This window comes from Rana temporaria, chromosome 6, assembly GCF_905171775.1.
Source record: "Rana temporaria chromosome 6, aRanTem1.1, whole genome shotgun sequence".
NCBI lineage: Eukaryota > Metazoa > Chordata > Amphibia > Anura > Ranidae > Rana > Rana temporaria.
In genome coordinates, this window is record NC_053494.1 from 180,778,907 (window position 1) to 180,800,042 (window position 21,136).

General features: G+C 43.5%; 1 protein-coding gene and 1 long non-coding RNA gene across 2 annotated transcripts in view; one reads left to right on the forward strand and one right to left on the reverse strand.

The window, feature by feature from the left end:
• The window catches only part of BAZ2B (bromodomain adjacent to zinc finger domain 2B), a 426,898-nt gene that overhangs the window by 122,096 nt on the left and 283,666 nt on the right, over nucleotides 1-21,136 (forward strand).
• On the reverse strand, nucleotides 1,000-16,816 carry LOC120944084. The gene is made up of 2 exons (XR_005750353.1): nucleotides 16,550-16,816; nucleotides 1,000-1,408 (listed from the first exon to the last, which is right to left on the reverse strand). It is a non-coding gene; the product is annotated as an uncharacterized LOC120944084 (long non-coding RNA).

Consider the following 21,136-nt stretch of genomic DNA (forward strand, 5'->3'; position numbering starts at 1 on the left):
AGGCTCGTTTTGTCAAGGGGAATCGGGTGTTTTTTTTTAAATAGAAGCAGTACTTACCGTTTTAGAGAGCGATCTTCTCCGCCGCTTCCGGGTATGGTCTTCGGGACTGGGCGTTCCTATTTGATTGACAGGCTTCCGACAGGCTTCCGACGGTCGCATACATCGCGTCACGAGTAGCCGAAAGAAGCCGAATGTCGGTGTGGCTCTATACGGCGCCTGCGCACCAACGTTCGGCTACTTTCGGAAAATCGTGACGCGCTGTATGCGACCGTCGGAAGCCTTTAAAACCCGAAGAAGGGACTTAGATAAGCTCTGAAATGTCTTCGACATTACAGAACAAGTCCAGTTGCTTGTGACTACTACTACCCTGTTTCCCCAAAAATAAGACCTACCCTGAAAATAAGACCTAGCGTTATTTTCCAGGAGGGCTGCAATATAAGCCCTACCCGAAAATAAGCCCTAATTAAAAATGCTTGTAAAATCCTATAATCCACTATATTACAGTAGTTTATAATGTACAATGTGTGTGTGTTTCTGTAATATAATTGCGGGGGAGAGAGCTCCGGTGGGTAACAGACGTGCAGAGCGGCGCTATAACAAATGTATTTGGCACAATTATATTACAGAAACGCACACATTGTACATTATATACTACTGTAATAGAGTGGATTATAGGATTGTACAAGCATTTTAACTTGGTTCACACAGGCAGGGAGGGAGAGGGGGAGAGAAAACAGCACATTACATGGTAAGACCTACCTCGAAAATAAGCCCTACTGTGTCTTTTGTTGGCATAATTAATATAAGACCCGGGCTTATTTTCGGGGAAACACGGTAGATAAACCATGACCTGGATAACAGGGAACCTTCAAAGACAGTCGTGTCTGTTTTGTTTGATATCTTTGTGTCAAGAGATCGTTTATGGTAAAGCATCAAGAATTGAACCGAGGGCAGAGCCTGAAGGCCACGGTGGATTGAAAAAAAAAAAAAAAGCAAAAGGAAATGTAATTACATTTAATGGAGAACACACAGAAAAGATGTTGCAGGTGGAAAATGTAATAAAGGTGAACTTGAGCTTTAAGGTTTCTGTGTATAAATCATATATCACAGCGAAATCCTCTGCCGCAGAAAGCCGGTTCCGGCAGCTTGCTGTGTAGCCTCTGCTTTCTCTGTATTTCAGAGGTGATGTCAAGGTGAAAGCAGACTAGCAGAATGCTTGGATATCATTGATATTCTGACTCAGAGGCTACAAATGAATCGGTGGCAGATGGAGTCTGTGTCGAGGAAGAAAAATGGCAGCTTTGGAGCATCATCAGTGTGTTTGCTAGCAGCTCCGCTCACAGGCTGTGACCTTCCAGCGTTCCAGAGATCTCCTGTGCTTTAATAAATCGTCCTTCCTTTCTATCACCTAAAAGTAGAGAAATGGCAGTGCCATAATTCAATACAAATTGAGTTGTTTCATTACAAAGCAGCATAAACATGTTTTACAGCCACCATTTTAAGAGCGATCTTTTACCGTGGCTGGGATTTGTAGAAATACCGAGCCGAGCCTCTTAATAGGCATTTTCTTGTAAAAAGAAATATTAGTCGGAATAAGTGAGTTATATACACATAATATACAGGTTCAATCAAGGGACCTTTTTTTTCTGTCATTTCGGCTATTTATGATAACACGGCTCTTTTGTTAGTTTTTTTTTCTTATGGTAAAATCATGGTGGGCTTTAATCTGTTCATAGGAAAAATTTCCGATGGGATTATGGGTGTTATTATAAGTACAGTGAGGGAACAAGTATTCGATCCCCCTGCTTATTTTGTACATTTTCCCACTGACAAAGAAATGATCAGTCTATAATTTTTATGGTAGGTTTATTTTAACTGTAATGTACATACGGTCGGAATTTCTGACAACACATATTCGATGTGAGCTTGTTGTCGGAAAATCCAACCATGTGTATGGTCCATCGGACATTTGCTGTCGGAATTTCCAACAACAAATGTTTGATGCCGTGTACACACGATCATTTTTCGGCATAAAAAAAACGTTGTTTTTCAAAAACGTCATTTGAAATGATCGTGTGTGGGCTTCACATCATTTTTTTAGGTTCTGAAAAACGACAAAAAAAAAAGTTTTAAACAATGTCGTTTTTCGGGTTGTAAAAAATGATCGTGTGTGGGCTAAAACTACGTAAAAAACCCGTGCATGCTCAGAAGGAAGTTATGAGACGGGAGCGCTTGGTCTGGTAAAACTACCATTCATAATAGACTAAGCACATTCATCACGCTGTGACAGACAGAAAAGCGCAAATCGTCTTTTACTAACACGGAATCAGCTAAAGCAGCCCAAAGGCGAATAGAACTTCCCCTTCAGAGTGCCGTTGTACGTGTTGTACGTCACCGCGCTTTGCTAGATAATTTTTGAAAAACGATGGTGTGTAGGCAATGTCATTTTAATGATGAAGTTGGGAAAACTTCATTTTTTCGACATGCTGAAAAAATACGTTTTTTTTTCATGCTGAAAAATTATCGTGTGTACGCGGCATGAGAGCTGATTCTCAATTTTTCCGACAACAAAAGTTCTTGTCGGAAATTCTGATTGTCTGTAGCTAATTCTGATGCACAAAAATCCTCTGAATCAATTTGACGCATTCTCGGAATCATTGAACTTAATTTTTCTCGGCTTGTCGTGGTGTTGTACGTGACCACGTTCTTGACGTTCTGAATTTCCGACAACATTTGTGTGACCGTGTGTATGCAAGACAAGTTTGGGCGAACAATCCGTCGGAAAAAAATCCACGGTTTTGATGTCGATTCGGCACTGCGTCGCTTTAACAGACAATTGCGCGGTCATGCGACGTGGCTCCCAAACAATATTGGCGTCCTTTTTTCCCCACAAATAGAGCTTTCTTTTGGTGGTATTTGATCACCTCTGCGGTTTTTATTTTTTGCGCTATAAACAAAAATAGAGCGACAATTTTGAAAAAAATGCAGTATTTTTTACTTTTTGCTATAATAAATATCCCCCAAAAATATATAAAAAATAAATTTTTTTCCTCAGTTTAGGCCGATACGTATTCTTCTACCTATTTTTGGTAAAAAAAAATCGCAATAAGCATTTATCGGTTGGTTTGTGCAAAATTTATAGGGAATAGTTTTATTGCATTTTTATTAATATTTTTTTTTTTACTACTAATGGCGGTGATCAGCGATTTTTTCCGTGACTGCGACATTATGGCGGACACTTCGGACAATTTTGACACATTTTTGGGACCATTGTCATTTTCACAGCAAAAAATGCATTTAAAATGCATTGTTTATTGTGAAAATGACAATTGCAGTTTGGGAGTTAACCACAGGGGGCGCTGTTGGGGTTATGTGTGACCTGAAGTGTGTTTACAACTGTAGGGGGTGTGGCTGTAGGTGTGACGTCATCGTTTGTGTCCCCCTATAAAAGGGATGACACGATCGATGCTGCCGCCACAGTGAAGAACGGGGAAGCCATGTTTACACACGGCTCTCCCCGTTCTTCAGCTCCGGGGACCGATCGCGGGACTCCAGCGGCGATCGGGTCCGCGAGTCCCGCGGTCCCGGTCACGGAGCTTCAGACCGGGTCGCGGGCGCGCGCCCGCGACCCACGGCTGGGTACTAGTACAGGACATACCTGTACGTACATGTGCCCAGCCCTGCCATTCTGCCGACGTATATGTGCAGGAGGCGGTCCTTAAGTGGTTAAAGAGGAAGTAAACCCTGATGGGTTTTACTTCCTCTTTAATTCCCTGCAAAGGTAAAGCATAATGGGCTACTATGCATCGCACAGTAGCCCATTATGTGCCACTTACCTTAAAAACAAAGCCTGCAATGTCACTGCTGTCCCCGCTGACTGAAGCGTCCATCTTCAGCCCTCTTCCTTCCGGGGCTGCAAACTCTTGCTCTGTGACTGGCCGGAGTAGCATGCGCGCGGGAGCCACCAGACGCGGCATGACCTCCTTTAGAAACGGCACGATCGATGTTTCTAAATTGCGCCTGCACCGTTGTTTACGGCACATGCGCCGTAGACATCGGCGCATGCCTCTATTGTAAATATCGCCTAAACAGTGGAGGTTTAGGAGATATTTTCGGCATCTACAAACAAGCCTTAATCTAGGCTTACATGTAGGTAAAAGTGGTTGTACAGGGTGCTCCTAATCTCAGCTTATTACCTGTATAAAATAAACCTGTCTACAGACGCAATCAATCAGATTCCAATCTCTCCACCATGGCCAAGACTAAAGAGCTGCCCAAGGATGTCAGGGACAAGATTATAGACCTACACAAAGCTGGAATGGGCTACAAGACCCAGCAGCTTGGTGAGAGGGTGACAACCAGGGCCGGCCCTACCATGGGACCCAATGGTACCATTGTACCAGGCAGCACTTTCAGGGGGGCAGCAAATTTCCTGTCTGCACACCATCCCTTTCCGCCAGCTCCACTCTCCACTCCACTGTGGGGCTAATTGCCGCCCGTCCGCTCCTCCCGTTCCACTCTCCGCTCCACTGTGGGGTTAATTGCATGAATAGAGCCATAACAGGTCCTTTTTATACTCCTATATACATGTATAGAGCCATGATAGGTCCACTTTAGTTATCATGATAGAAAATAATGGATGTGGGGGCATTTTGGTGGGCGTAATTTTTTTTGGGGGGGAGCAGCATTTCATTCTTGGTACCAGGCAGCGCGATGTCTTGGGCCGGCACTGGTGACAACAGTTGGTGCAATTATTTGCAAATGGAAGAAACACAAAATAGCTGCCCATCTCCCTTGGTCTGGGGCTCTATGCAAGTTTTTCAATGATCATGAGAACGGTGAGGAATCAGCCCAAAACTACACTGGAGAATCTTGTCAATGATCCTTGAGATCTTGAATGCTGCTCATTAGAATTGAAGTAATGACTCAGATAAGCTACAAAGCATCTTCAACGTTACAGAACAAGTTCAGTTGAATGTGACTAACCACTACTAGCTATATAATAAACAGTTGCCATTTTTAACAAAATACTTTGGCCCAGATTCTCAAAGGGCTTACGATGGCGCAACGCCATTTGCGCCGTCGTAAGTCCTAATCTGGGCCGTCGTATCTATGCGACTGATTCTTAGAATCAGTTACGCATAGATATCCATTAGATCTGACAGGCGTAAGGCTCTTACGCTGTCAGATCTTAAATGCAATTTTTTTTCCCGCCGCTAGGTGTCGCCTCGTCGTTTTCCCCGTCGTCTGTGCAAATTAGCTATTTACGCGAGATTCCCGAACGTACGCGCGGACGACGCAGTGAATTTACGACGTTTCCGTAAGCGTAAACTTGCCCCTGCTATATGAGGGGCAAGTTTACGAAGGTCCGTCGTATGCCATGTTAAGTATGGCGTCGGGCCAGCGTCGTCTTTTTACGTCGTTTACGTCGTTTGCGAATAGGACTTTACTTCAATGACGCTCACATCGGCGTCATTGACATTTTCCGTCGTGAGCTGGAGCATGCGCACTGGGCTATTTTTATGCCCGGCGCATGCGCAGTTCGATCGGCGCGGGGCGCGCTTAATTTAAATACAAGCCGCCCCCTTTGAATGACGCGGCCTTACGCCGGGCCATTTACACTACGCCGCCGCAAATTACGGAGCAAGTGCTTGGAGAATACGGCACTTGCTCCAGTAATTTGCGGCGGCGTAGTGTAAATGGCTTACGCTACGCCGCCGCGGAATCTACCAGAATCTGGCCCTTAGTTTTTATCTTGTAAATCTTTGTTGTATCTCAGTACTGCTTATCTCCTGTGCCCTCTTTGCAACCACTTCATGACTACATACACCCTAGCAATGGATGTATGGCATTTCTCAGAGCTGGTTTCCAGACGGTGACAACAGTGGAACATACCTACATAGTGTGTGGTAAAATAGTCACTTGTGGTCTACATCAGAGGTCAGAGTGACAAAGCAGGGGAACAGTTAGGTGACAGGGACAAAGTGTTGTCCCCCTAAAAGCAGGAAAAGCTTGGTTAGGACCGTCATGGCAGGATCACCAAGCATTTGTTTAATTAAAGCTGCATATTTGCAAATATTGAAAATGACATAGTGCAGCGTATATATGAGGTTTTAGTGATTGGATTTACATATACTAAGTATGACTTGCAAAATAATGCTCCTTGCTTAAGCAGGATGTTTAAAAAAGAATTGTAAATGGACAGAGGGTAGAGTGGCCATATCCAACTGAGAAGCATTTGAGCGTTCACATGAGATAAGTGCATAATTACTCATTTCATGAATATTCATTAAATGCAAACTCAAATCCGACCTCCCTCCCCCAAATCAGGATTTTTTTTTCTGTATCCCACGTGCCTTCGGGGATGCAAGTATTCAAGGTCTGCAAGCATGCACACAAGGAAATGTGCGGACAGGAAGGATGCAGGGGTATCTGAGGGAAGGCACCCCCAAAACCCTTTTACCTCTTCTAGGGCTTCTTTTTCACCTTTACCTATGTAGTTCCTTTTGCTTCCCCTTCTTTTCACATCTGTTACGCATAGCAGTGATACTTATTGTTCTTCACGTATCTGGAAAAATGTGTTCAGTACAGTAGTAGTGTTGACAGAGGAATAAAGCATTTGGGAGAGCAGATCTGGGGTTTGGGATTTAAACTACCAAAAATAACATTCTGCTCCCTATATTGGTTAATTAATATGCTTTATTGTGTATCATTGCCCATGAATGGATACAGCTTAACAGGGGGGTACAGGCAGTACACCTGTAAGGGGCCCAGAGGTCCCCAGGGGCCCGGATGGCAACCCCCTTTAAACCCCCTTTTTTTTAAGGGTCTGGAGGTCCCCAGGGGCCCGGAGATCCCCAGGGCCCCGGATGACAACCCCCCTTTTTTTATATATTTTTTTTATTTCTTTTATTTTATATATTATATTTTATTTTATATATATATATATATATATATATATATATATATATATATATATATATATATATATATATATATATATATATATATATATATATATATATATATATAATTATTATTATTAAAAGGCAACCCCCCATTTTTATATATATTTTATATATATATATATATATATATATATATATATATATATATATATATATATATATATATATATATTTTATTATTATTATTAACGGGCCCAGAGGTCCCCAGGGCCCCGGATGGCAACCCCCCTTTTTTTTTTATATTTTCTATATATATATATATATGTTTTTTTTTATTAAAGGGCCCGGAAATCCCCAGGGCCCCGGATGACAACCCCCCCTTTTTTTAAAAAATGTTTTATATATATTTTTTATTTCTTTTATTTTTTATATATATATATATATATAATTATTATTGTTATTATTATTAAAGGTACCAGAGGTCCCCAGGGCCCCGGATGGCAACCCCCCTTTTTTTTAAATATTTTTTATATATATATATGTATTTTTTTTTAATTAAAGGGCCCAGAGGTCCCCAGGGCCCTGTATGGCAACCCCCCCCCCTTTTTTTTTATAAATGTTTATTTTTATATACATTTTTTCTTTATTTATTTTTTTTGTAAAGGGTCCCCCCCCCCCCCATCATGTCTCAATTCGTGTCAGCCCCCCTGCTTCTCAATTTCAGGCGGCGGCAGAACCCCCCCCCCCCCTGTTTCTCTGATCCAGGGGGCCCATGCCTGAAGCTGTGTAAGGGGCCCCATAATTCCTGATGGTGGCCCTGCAGCTTAACCTAACGCTGAAGTTTAGCTATGGCAATTTCTTTGTGGTTGCATTGGTCCAGCTTCGATGTATATTGGTCAAACTTGGACCTATGTAAGTATGTATGTGCCATATCCTACTTGTGGGATCCCAGTGGAAGCTGGAGACCACTGTAGTAGGCAAAGCTACTACAGTAACCTCAGCTAGCTTCCAGGCGCTGTGCCCAGTGGCTGCCCAGCTGAATTGTGAACACAGAAGATCACTTGCTGGGTATGGGCACTATTTAGGGACCACTTTGCATTTGCTCAATGAATGCAAAGCTTTTTCTGATTGGACAAGATGTAGAGGTGGGGTGGTGACATCACGATCTCCACCTCATCCAATTATTGAGAAAATAATAAAGTGTACTCTGAATGGAACACATGCTGAGTGATCGACCTCCTGTGTTCACTAAGCAGCAGGACGGCCACTCAGTAAGTGACCCAGGATCTGGTGGAGATCGCTGGAGTAATGGTGCCTATGATTCCCTGGAAATCCCACTAGTATGGCACATACATAATTACATTGAAGTAAGCTAGACTATTGTAAAAACTGGCATACCTAAACTTCAGCTTTAAGCCCCCGTTCACACCTAGGCATATATACGCCTGTAGTGCGACGCCGCTGCAGCCCCGAGACGCTGGAGGGGTGATTTAACATGCACCTCTATGGAGATGGTTCACATCTCCACGCCGAACGCCGTACGCCTGCCGCCTGAAAACAAGTCCCGGACCTTTTTTTCAGGCGGCTTTCGGCGTTCGGCATAGGAGATGTGAACCATCTCCATAGAGGGGGAAAGGCTGCATTCACAATCGCGGCGTTTTGTCGCCGCAATTCGCGGGACAAAACGCCGCAATTTGTCGCCGCAATTCGCGGGACAAAACGCAGCGATTTTGTACGCCAAGGTGTGAATGCAGCCTAAGTAAGAGTCAGGACGCTCTCTACGTTGCAGATAGAGAAAGGAGCTTTGTGTTAGTGGGCGTCCTGACTCTCCTATAGTCCAAGGGAGGGGGCGAGCACGACACTCCACACCAGGGAGAAAGCCTTGCATTACTGTGTGGAGTTACAGACAGAAGAACAGGAAGTGATGATTTCTCAGAAGAAATAAGGACATTTAAAAGCAAAATGGAAGGATGAGGTAAGTGAAGGAGGACTGCACTGAGGTAAAGGAAGCTATTTAGGATTTTTTTGTTACCTTTACAACCCCTTTAAAAGCAGTTGATACATAAAGCCATAAGATGCAATCAGTTTCCCTGTAATCATTAACAGTTTAATTAATGTATTACATCAGTAAATTTTTCTCAGGTTTCTTTCAAAGGATGGGATGTTCCCCATGAATAGATGTGAGTGTTGAGGCAACTTGTTATTGTAATGGGGGGGGGGGGGGGGGGGGTGCATATGTTTTAGGTTTAAAGTCCCTTTCAGTAAATTGAACCTTGGCGTTCTTGTTGATGAACAGGCCCCCGCAACCAGAAAGCAGCACAGCCATTCGCCGGGTACAGAAACTGGCAAGACTTTATTCTGAGACTCCCGAGGGACATAGGCGAAGAATATGTTTTGCTTCAATATGGCTGAGGTTGTGTTCCCTGATAGTGTGTGTTCTAACAAAGCGTCCTGGACATATGGATTTTCAAGCTCCAACATATGGGCTTAGGGGGGATGAACAGGCTACTTTTGTTGCAGCAGCAAACCTGTAATGACCGAGTTCCTGTGTTTGGATTTATTGTGGGTCATTTGCAGATGGAATGCATTTGTTTTAGAGAAATGCCGCAATTGGTTTGCTTGTCATGTCGAACTGCTGTATATTATTCTTGCCGCGCATTGAACAATACAGCGGGGAAAACGCTGGGATGGAGTGATCTGCAGTCTTATTCGGTGCCTCCTTGTAAAACGCGGAAGTGGTCCTAACAGATTGCTAACGCTTTGCGAAAGGCGGAATGCATGAGCACAGGGACCTGTGAGCCTATTGTATGGCCATAGAGGTTAATCATTACAACATCACTAATGACAGATCGCGCAAACTAGTCTGCTATCAATTTTTGAAAAAGGGCTCCAGATTCAGGCAACAAAGCCAAAAGTATTGTGACGCCTGCCTTTAACCACTTGCTTACTGGGCACATAAACCCCCTTCGTGCCCAGGCGAAATTTCAGCTTCCGGCACTGCGTCGCTTTAACTGACATTTGCGCGGTTGTGCGACGTGGCTCCCAAACAAAATTGACGTCCTTTTTTCCCCACAAATAGAGCTTTATTTTGGTGGTATTTGATCACCTCTGCGGTTTTTGTTTTTTTGCGCTATAAAGAAAAAAAGAGCGACAATTAAAAAAAATATATCTTTTTTTTACTTGTTGCTATAATAAATATACCATTAAAAAAAAAAAAATTCTCAGTTAAGGCCGATACGTATTTTTCTACGTATTTTTGTAAAAAAAAAATCGCAATAAGCGACTGGTTTGCGCAAAAGTTATAGCGCCTACAAAATAGGGGACAGAATTATGTTTTTTTTTATTATTTTTTTTGTACTAGTAATGGCGGCGATCTGCGATTTTTATGGGACTGCGATATTGCGGCGGACATATCGGACACTTTTGACACAAATTTGGGACCATTCACATTTATACAGCGATCAGTGCTATAAAAATGCACTAATTACTGTATAAATGTGACTGGCAGGGAAGGGGTTAACACTAGGGGGTGAGGAAGGGGTTAAATGTATTCCCTGGGTGTGTTCTAACTGTGTGGGGGGAGGGGGGTGACTGGGGGAGGGGACCGATGCTGTGTCTCTATGTACAAGAGACACAGATCGGTCTCCTCTCCTCTGACAGCACGTGGAGCTCTGTGTTTACACACAGAGCTCCACGTCCCTGCTGTCACCTGCTATGTCACCGCCGATCGCCTGTACCCGGCGGACATCGCGGCCACCAGGTACACGCATTGGCTCTTCAGCGATGTGCCGGGGCAGTGTTTACCCGTTGCGCGCCACCCAGTGGCGTGCGCGGGTAATGCTTTTAAAAAGACGTCCAAAGACGTCCACCCGGCACTTGAGAGCCGCGCTGTTGACATCTTGACGTCTGAAGTGGTTAAAGTGGATGTAAACCCGTTCTCATCCTTTCTAAACTCCTGCCATAGTGCTGATCTATAAGGATATAGACGCCTCCTGCATGTATCCTTACCTGTCAAATGTCTCCCCTCTGTCTGTTATAAGAACTGAAAAACTGCAGATTCTGTGGGTGGATCTGTTGTCTGGAGCTCGGTGGGTGGAGTTGTGATGTCAGTAGACTCCCCGCCCACCTCTACACTCCCCTTACAATAAATTCTGCTATGGTCACTAACATCCAGTCAAAATCCAGGAAAGTACCCACATGACTTCAGAAAAGGAGTTGGGATGGGAATTAAAAAATAATGCCTGTCTCCAAGCTAGTGCATGAGATATGTAAATAACCTGTCACTCACAGCAAGGGGGCGGAACGAACTAAGGTTTTTCTCGGTAAGTCCGTTTTATTTCACTGAACAATAAAAGAGGATTGCTCAGAGCTGGATTAACTCTGTGTGGCAAGACTGGGCACAGATGATAGGAAATCTTATACTCTACATTGTGACAGCAAAGAATAAAAAGATTTTTTTCAGGTTTACATCCACTTTAAGCTCCATGTACACTACTGCTGCTGCTAAGCGGACGTTCAGAGGCAGTTTTTTCAACTGCCCCTGAACTCATCCAATGTTATCTTATGTGTACATGTACACAGGTTAGTTTACTGTCGTTTTTAGGCAGTTGCGTTCATAGGCCTTTCTTTGCAGGCAAAAAAAATGAGTTCAGACGCCGACATTCCCGACGTTTCAGACGCCAAGCCGCGTTTCGTTTATAGTGGTTTTTCATTTTTTGCTATTTAAAAAATAAAAATAAATTTTAAACCTTTTTAAACGCAAACGCAGCAAAACGCCTCTAAACACGGCAAGTAAACGCGGCAGGGTTACTATCTGTCAAGTTAAATCGTTCAGGAGAGGTTGTAAAAATGTCCCCTGTACATAAAGCCTTACACGCACATGAACTGTAATGGCATCCCAGTCTTAGTTCATAGGGTTCAATATTGAGTTGGCCCACCCTTTGCAGCTATAACAGTTTAAACTTTTCTGGGAAGGCTGTCCACAAGCTTTAGGAGTGTGTCTATGGGAATCTTTGACCATTCTTCCAGAAGCGCATTTGTGAGGTCAGGCACTGATGTGACCAAAAATGCCCGGCTCGCAGTCTGCGCTCTAATTTCTCTCAAAGGTTTTCTATCGGGTTGAGGTCAGGACTCTGTGCAGGCCAGTCATGTTCCTCCACCCCATGTCTTTATTGACCTTGCTTTGTGCACAGTCATGTTGGAACAGAAAGGTGCCATCCTCGAACTGTTCCCACAAAGTTGGGAGCATGAAATTGTCCAAAATGTCTTGGTATGCTGACGCCTTAAGAGTTTGCTTTACTGGAACTAAGGGGCCAAGCCCAACCTCTGAAAAACACCCCCACATCGTAATTCTTCCTCCATCAAATGATTTGGACTAGTGCACAAAGCAAGGTCCATAAATACATGGATGATCGGTGGAGGAACTTGACTGGCCTGACCTCAATCCAACAAGCGACTGGGAGGTTTGTTTGCTGCCCCCCCCCCCAAAAAAAAATTAAGCACCCCCCACCACCACTGGTCATAACCTAGAAATGCCTCATTTGTGCTGTTTGCAAGGACTTGCTCTTTCACAAATCCATAGCTTTTCCATAACGAATGCCTGATCAGTTGATTGTCCCACACTACCTACCCCATCCAGGTTGTGGGTGGCTTCTCCACGGCTTCTCTCCTTGGCGGTTTCCCCACTGCTTCTCCTTCCGGACAATTGTGCTGCTTCTCCTCCTGATTGGCTGGGAGGAGAAACAGGAAGACAATAGCAAATATTAATTTGCTATTGTCCCACAAGTGGGTGGGCTCGGGGCGCAGAGCTCTGTGCCCTAAGCCCACCCTTTTTGAAGCCAATTAGAGCCTTAGGCTATGATCATGTGCTTCTAAAAAAAAAAAAAAGAACCCACATAGAAATCCATGCATCCGGATGGAGATCCATGCATCTCCGCATGGAGATTAGGGGCCGGGCGCATAAAGATTAGGGGGGCAGCGCCCGTTATGTGCACACTGAAATATTTTGTTTCGCAATTTCATTTTCGTCCGAAAAATAAATTTATTTAGTTACTCCCGAAATTCGTTTTTATTTATTTCGTTTTTCGTTAAAAAAACGCATTAGTCCGAAAATCCAAATTAAGGTCGAATCTGTCATTGAAGGCTTATGGTGTCTGTCGAATGTTCTCTCTATGTCGAATCTTCATGTCTCTCTATGTCGAATCTTCATGTCTCTCTATGTCGAATCTTCATGTCTCTCTATGTCCAATCTTCATGTCTCTCTATGTCCAATCTTCATGTCTCTCTATGTCCAATCTTTTCTCTCTATGTCCAATCTTTTCTCTCTATGTCGACTCTTCTTCATGTCTCTATAATGTCGAATCTTTTCTCTTTATGTAGAATAATATTGGACTAATAGTTAAGGTTAGGCACATTCGACTGCAACGAAAACGAAAATAAAGCATTTGTTTATGTCGGATCTTTCGCTTTTCGTTTTCTGTGCTTTCGTTATCGTTTGTTAAAACGATAACGAAAATACCTGAAATTTGGACAAAAATGCATTTGGATGAAAACGAATGCACATGTCTAATTCCCAATGGCACATTTGAATATAGTAAAACCCAGTAGAAATATCATAAACTACAAGAGAGGACGTGTGATTTTACCAACCACACACACATATATTTATACTCTTAATATTCAATGTGATTGGAAATCATTACTAACTTGATGAAAAGTGTGACTAGATATTTTCCTCTAAGATGCCCATACACAGACAGAAAGGTTGACCTTCATTGCTCCTATTTAGTACATGTATGGGTCATTGGACAGTTTTTGAGGCCTGAAAAATGCATATTGGATAATGAATAGGCAAAAGCTGTAGCCATTGGAGGCTCCTATATAATTGGTTCCACTGAAACTCAGACAATACCAGCCAGATCTGTCAAATGTTACTGAAAAATCGATGGCAGATTGGCCCAGCAGCAGCCATTAAGATCAGGTGATAATCCAGCAAGTTTAGGCTGAGGAATGGGAGGTTATCCTCAGAATGTGTCCTTGTGACCCTTTCCTGATGGATGTGGATGGAGCCAGAGGTGGGAGCACTATGTATGCTGGACTGGTGATCTTATCAGCTGTATTTGCATTTTTTCTCTGTGTGGATAATGAAGTGCATTTACCAGCTGTTGCCCACAGCGGGGAGAGGGCTTTCGAGTAGGCCTGTGTCCTTTAACTCAGCATTTTCACACCATCTTTTGTCATTTTGTTTCCTTTTTATTCTTTATAAATTGTTACTTACTGCACTGAGAAGCTGTATTCCCTCTTTTTCTTTTATATTGACCATTTTCAAGGCCTACAAAAAGTAGATAACTAATGAGCAGGGCCCTCTGATTGCTCCTGTATTGAATTGTATTGTAGTCTGTCCTCAAGATGTAAAGCGCTGCGCAAAAAAGTTGGCGTTATATAAATCCTCTATAATAATAATAATAATAACAGTCATGATTGAAGTTGTAGCTATTTCGAGAGCTAGGACCCCATACACACTATTAGGCCCCATACACACGAGAGGATTTATCCGCAGATACGGTCCAGCGGACCGTATCCGCGGATAAATCCTCTCGAGGATTTCAGAGGATTTCTATGCGATGGCGTGTACACACCATCGCATTGAAATCCGCGCTGAAATCCTCTGCCGATGACGTGTCGCGCCGTCGCCGCTATTATGACGCGGCGACGGGCGCGACGCTGTCATATAAGGAATTCCACGCATGCGTCAAATCATTACGACGCGTGCGGGGAATCCCTTTAGACGGATGGATCCGGTAAGTCTGTACAGACGAGCGGATCCATCCGTTGGAATGGATTCCAGCAGATGGATTTGTTGTGCATCACAGCAAATATCCGATCTGCTGGAATCCATCCCAGAGGAGATTTCTCCGCGGAAACAGATCCGCTGGCGTGTACACACCATAGGATCTATCCGCAGAAACCCATTTGCTGGGATTTATCTGCGGATGGATTCTATCGTGTGTACGGGGCCTTAGATTTTCTGCAGATTTTTGTCTTCGGATTTACCAAGACCATATAATATGAGGTCCAACCTTAATGCCCTGTACACACGGCCGGGATTCTCGTCAGGAAAAAAACATCGTTTTTCCTGACAAAATTCCTGGCAAGATATTCTTTCAGGCCGAGTGTACACAGGTACGATTCAAAAGAACCGCCGTTCTTTTGAATGGCATGAACGCGGTGATGTCATCGACTACGACGAGCATGCGCTCGTCACATTCGATGCCGTCGCCACCATCTTGCTTCATCCTACATATGCCTTGGAAGCTATCGCGCATGCGTCAAAGTCATTTCGAGCATGCTCGGGTTTCCATGGAGGCAGGTAAGTATGCACACGCTCGGGTTTCTCGGTAGGAAAACACTGCCGAGAATCACGACGAGAAAATAGAGAGAAGGTTCTCTATTTTTCTCGTCTAGATTCTGGGCAGTTTTCTCGACCAGAAACCTCAAAGCCTCGTACACACGCGCGGTTTACGTGGCAAGAAAGCGCCGCCAGCAGTTTTCTTGCTGTTTCTGGCTGAGAAAACCGTGTGCTTAAGGCCTCGTACACACGACCGAACATGTCCGCTGAAACTGGTCCGCTCGGCCGAAAGCCGAAAGCCCTCGCATGCGTCGAAGTGATTCGACGCATGCGTGGAAGCATTGACCTTCCAGGGTCGTGCACGTCGCCGTGTCATCGTCGCGGCCACGTCGTGACCACGTCACCGCATTTGTTTTCCGCTGGGATTTTGGTCTGATGGTGTGTACAGCCATCAGACCAAAATCCGGCAGCGGACATGTCCGATGAAAACGGTCCGGCGGACCGTTTTCATCGGACAGTCCGTCCGTGTGTACGAGGCCTAAGAGTTTCAATTTGTATGCAATCAGGAAAGCCTGTGGCGTGTCCCAGATGATTGCAGAGATGAGGGAAGAGGTGAGGGTTTCCACTCCCCACCCCCCCCCCCCCAAAAAATGGCATGTCAGGGGGTCACCTGCTCTTAAAGCAGAAGTTCAATTTTTTTAGCGAATCGTCTCCACCACGTCTAGATGCCTAAATGCATTGAGTTGCTGCCATGTGATTGGCTGATTAACAATTTGTGTTACCAAGCAATTGAACAGGTGTACCTAATAAAGTGGCCGGTAAGTGTAAATTAATAAAAATTGCCAAGCATTGCTCGGATTCTCTATTTGCCATTCCAGCCCTTTCCTGATTACTTGCATTCTGACCTGTAGACCATCACGTGTTGCTGTGACCATGCACACTCAATCTATTTGATTTTTGGAATCTTATGGAAAAGTGATTATCTGGCGATCACAATTTAAAATTAAAGGTGACATTTGACAGCTTAGTTTGCCTCGATTGAATATTCCCATAAACTCATCTGTGTGGTTTTTAGGCCTAACAGAAGGAGTTAAAGCACCTGTCAGTGGTACATAATCCAGATCATCTGTGGGCAGAGACTTGACCCCGTCCCAATTCTCTATGCTCAGCATCCATCGATTGTGTCCCTACCATCCCCCGCACCCTCCCCCCTACTCTGCTTACTATTTTCCTGCAATATGCATAACAACAATTGGCAATTTCTTCCCTGTAAATGTGGAAAGCCTCCACTTACCATGCTCACAAAATGTCTTGCTCGGAGCAATCGAGCCTGATAACGGCAAAAAATATTAAGAGGTTGAGAGAGGAGAAAAAAAAAAAAAAACCTGAGTGAGCAGAGAGAAATGATGCAAAAAGAAAATGACACTGAGGTCTTGGTTTAATACATATGTATTCCAGGTTGATGGTTGATTTCATTAGCAAATCTCATTGTTATGCAATGTCTGTTCTTCTGCAGCAAAATGAATATTGTATTCTCAAAGGCTGAGTGTGTGTGTGTGTGTGTGTGTGTGTGTGTGTGTGTGTACTCCCTCATTTATGTGTGAAGATACACGCTCCTCCACTGTCCTTTCTAATGTGCATCTGTTTATTTTAGAAAACACTTAGACAAAAATTGATCTATCTATCTATCTTTCAATCTCTGATTTGTCCTTTTACTATTGTATATATATTTTATTTATATATATATATATATATATATATATATATATATATATACAATAATAAAAGGACAAATCAGAGATAGAACGATAGATCTATCTATCTTTCTATCTCTGATTTGTCATTTTACTATTGTGTATATATATATATATATATATATATATATATATATATATATATATACTGTATATATAAAAATATATACAATAGTAAAAGGACAAATCAGAGATAGAAAGATAGATTCATCTATTTATCTATCTTTCTATCTCTGATTTGCCCTTTTCCTATATATATATTATATACAATAGTAAAAGGACAAATCAGAAAGATAGATAGATAGATAGATAGATAGATAGATAGATAGATAGATAGATAGATACATAGATACATAGAAAGATAGATACATAGATAAATATATATATATATTCCATTATATATTACTTTTATTTACTAGATAAATATAATACATCTGTTCTTCTATCTAATGTCTTACTATCCATACATACATCTATCTCATCTGCCTTATCCACTTCATATACACCTTTCATCATATACTACATTTTCTAATATTTCTAATATATATGTTACATGCTCTTTTACGCTAATGTACTTAACGAATATGTGAAAATTCACTTGACTCACAGATGAAAAAAAACAAAAAACAAACAAGGATTTTCTTTTCACAGGATTAGATATTTGAAGTGAATCTTCAATTATCCAACCCTTTAGCCTCAATTCACACTAAAATACATTCGATGCCGTCGCCGCCATCTTGCTTCATCCTACCTATGCCTTGGAAGCTACCGCGCATGCGTCAAAGTCATTTCGAGCAAGCGCGGTTTTCCATGGAGGCAGGTAATTATACACAAGCTCGGGTTTCTCGGTAGGAAAACACTGCCGAGAATCACGACGAGAAAATAGAGAGCAGGTTCTCTATTTTTCTCGCCTAGATTCTGGGCAGTTTTCTTGACCAGAAACCTCAAAGCCTCATACACACGTGCGGTTTACTCTGCAAGAAAGCGCCGCCAGTAGTTTTCTTGCTGTTTCTGGCTGAGAAAACCGTGTGTGTGTACGAGGCTTAAGAGCCGGTTCACACTGGGGCGACTCAGCCGCCTGACAAGTCGCGTACCATTGTAGTCAATAGAACCGTTCTAAAAGGAGCGACGCAAAGGTTCTTGTACGACTTCGGGGTCGACTCAGGGTGACTCTGAAGTCGTCTTCAGGACGCCTTGCCGAGTCTCCCCCAAAGTCGTGCCGCCCCAGTGTGAACTGGCTCTAAGAGTTTAAATTTGTATGCAGTGGCGTGTCCCAGATGATTGCAGAGACGAGGGAAGAGGTCAACTTCCCTCCTGTATCGGGAGGAAGTGGGAGCTGGAACCCTCTAAAAAGAGGGTTTCCACTCCCCCCCCCAAAAAAAACGATACACATTTTACGCTAATGTACTTAACGAATATGTGAAAATTCACTTGACTCACAGATGAAAAAAAACAAAAAACAAACAAGGATTTTCTTTTCACAGGATTAGATATTTGAAGTGAATCTTCAATTATCCAACCCTTTAGCCTCAATTCACACTAAAATACGGCGCGGGAAACCGTCGATCCGTGCATGGGTGCCGTGCGGTTTGAAAACATTCAAACTGAATGGGCCTAACTCGCACCACACTGAATCGCATGTGAATCAAACAATTTTCAGTATCTAACATTTTAAGTATCTATATATTTTTCTGTGATCATCCTTCTATCTATCTATCTATCTATCTATCTATCTGTCATTCATAAAATTTGAATTGCAATTTATTCTATATTACATCTATGTAGATAACCTACATTATTTGAAAAGCGATTTCATGGAATAAATCTGCCATTTTTATTGAGGATCCAGCATAAACCAACACACTTAGGAATTTACAATTGTTGTTCCAAAAAGGCATGTGATATGAAAAGGTCACAGAAGAACTAATGTTTACAGCTCTAGTGTCCCAGATTTCCCAGGGACATCTCATTTATTTATGATAAAAAAAACACTTTATAGTTAGGTTCCAAACAGCATATACTGTACTTATTGTACTATATATATAGATACATATATGTATCTATATATTATATAGTATATGGAGGAGGCATTTAATTTAGCCCTGCAGCTTGGAATTCTTAAAGCGGAGGTCCGCCGAGAATATATTAAAATATTAAAAGCCAGCAGCTACAAATACTGCAGCTGCTGACTTTTACTGTAATATATGGACACTTACCTGTCCAAGGCACCCGCGATGTCGGCCGCCGAAGCCGATCTGTCTGTCGGCTCTCAGCGGCTGCTGCCGCCGCCATACTCATGAGGGAATCGGGAAGTGAAGCCTTGCGGCTTCACTTCCTGGTTCCCTACTGCGCATGCACGAGTCGTGCTGCGCGTCCTCACTAGACCTGTGTGTCCCCCAGAAGACAGCGGGGGAGGACAGAGTAGTACCAGAAGTGGCATAGATCACCTCGATCACCGAGGTGATCTATGCCAGGAAGTGGGAGCAAATACCTGAATTACACAGGTATCTGCTCCCTCCTCCTCCCTGAAAGGTGCCAAATGTGACACTGGAGGGGGGGATTACAAAAAGTGGATGTTCCATTTTTGGGTGAAGCTCCACTTTAAATGTTGAAATAGATATGAATAAAAACAGATGTTTGAACACTTGAACCTGTCCGGCAGAAGCTGGCCTAACGTCTGGCTTCTGTCAAATGGCGGGCTGCAAAACCAGCAACCGATCATCATCCGATCTGCGCTGGGAGTGTTCTGGTGGGGGGAGCAGAAAAACAAACAACAACAATCTCCTGCATTCAAGGGTGATGTAATTGTCAGGTCACCTGTGGCCAGGTGACAAGTGCACCCCGTTGGGGTCAGGGATGCACCACAGGGTAGTGAACCATATAGACGACTGCTGCAATCAGAGAGGAAGCGCGAGGCCAAGATTCCACAGAGCGCGGAGTCTAAGATCCAGCTTTGTGTTCACCAGAGCCTCTAGTGGTGAGGATGGCCTTCGCTGCAGCTGGATCCAGGTCGCGACCCCTGGGACCCCCTAGGTCACGCTCCGCAGGGAGAGAGGGGAAGCAGCAACCAGGACAAGCGATAGTGATGGGTTAGCCGAGGTCAGGGCAACAGGCAGACAAGGGTAACCGAGGGACAGGCAAAAGGTCAGGGTCACAGGCAAACAGGAGAAGTCAGGGATGAGCCAAAAATGGTACACAGGAAGGTAAACGTAGCACACAGCAGACCTGCAGTGCAACAGTTAATATAGACTTCCTGGGATGGCCTGGGGTGGGGACACATGAGGAGAAGGTAAGCTGCCAGACATTATTGCATGTCCATGACAGTAATGATGGTGGCTATCAAACAGGTCCTTGATAGTTTCCAATGAAAGCAAAGACTTTGTTGCCCTCTTAGGGTTGGGGGAGAACCCAATTTAAAGACTGTAAAACAAAGAAAAGAGGGCGCACCACGTTTGCGCATTACCCAAGTGGTATCTTTAATAATAAGTTAAAGGAAGTATGCTCAGAAAAAAAAAAAATGATAAAAGCATGTCAGAGTCCATAGTAAAGACAAAGCAACCAGGTCACTGAGACCGAGCTTGTTCCCAGCAAGCGGGAGAACCTTCCAGATAGCTGACACATTTCAAGGAGAAATCCCCTCTTCGTCAGAGCCACTCAGTTCCCCAGTCGGAAAACAATAGCTAATTTGGGAGATCGCTGTACTAACATGGGATAGTTAGTACGGAGAGCCCCTGTTTTTTTCCCCAATGGGCTGGCTACATGTGTGTACCAGGCTTAAAGGAGTTGTGGCCGCTGATTGGCTAGAGTGGATGGATTGAGAGCAGCGCAGCCATTGGCTGGCGCTGCTGTCAATCACATCCAGTGATGTGGCGCAGTGAGGGGTGGGGCCGAGTGATACAATGAGCGGCTATGGCCACTCGCTGTATCACGGGAGCGCGCCCGTAAGGACTCATCACCATGCAAGCTCTCTCGCATGAATGTGATGAGTTCTTGCGGGGAGGACCAGAGACAGCTGTCGAGGGACCCCAGAAGACGTGGATCGGGGCCACTCTGTGCAAAACGAACTGCACAGTGGAGGTAAGTATAACATGTTTATTATTTTAAAGAAAAAAATAAAATTCCTATAG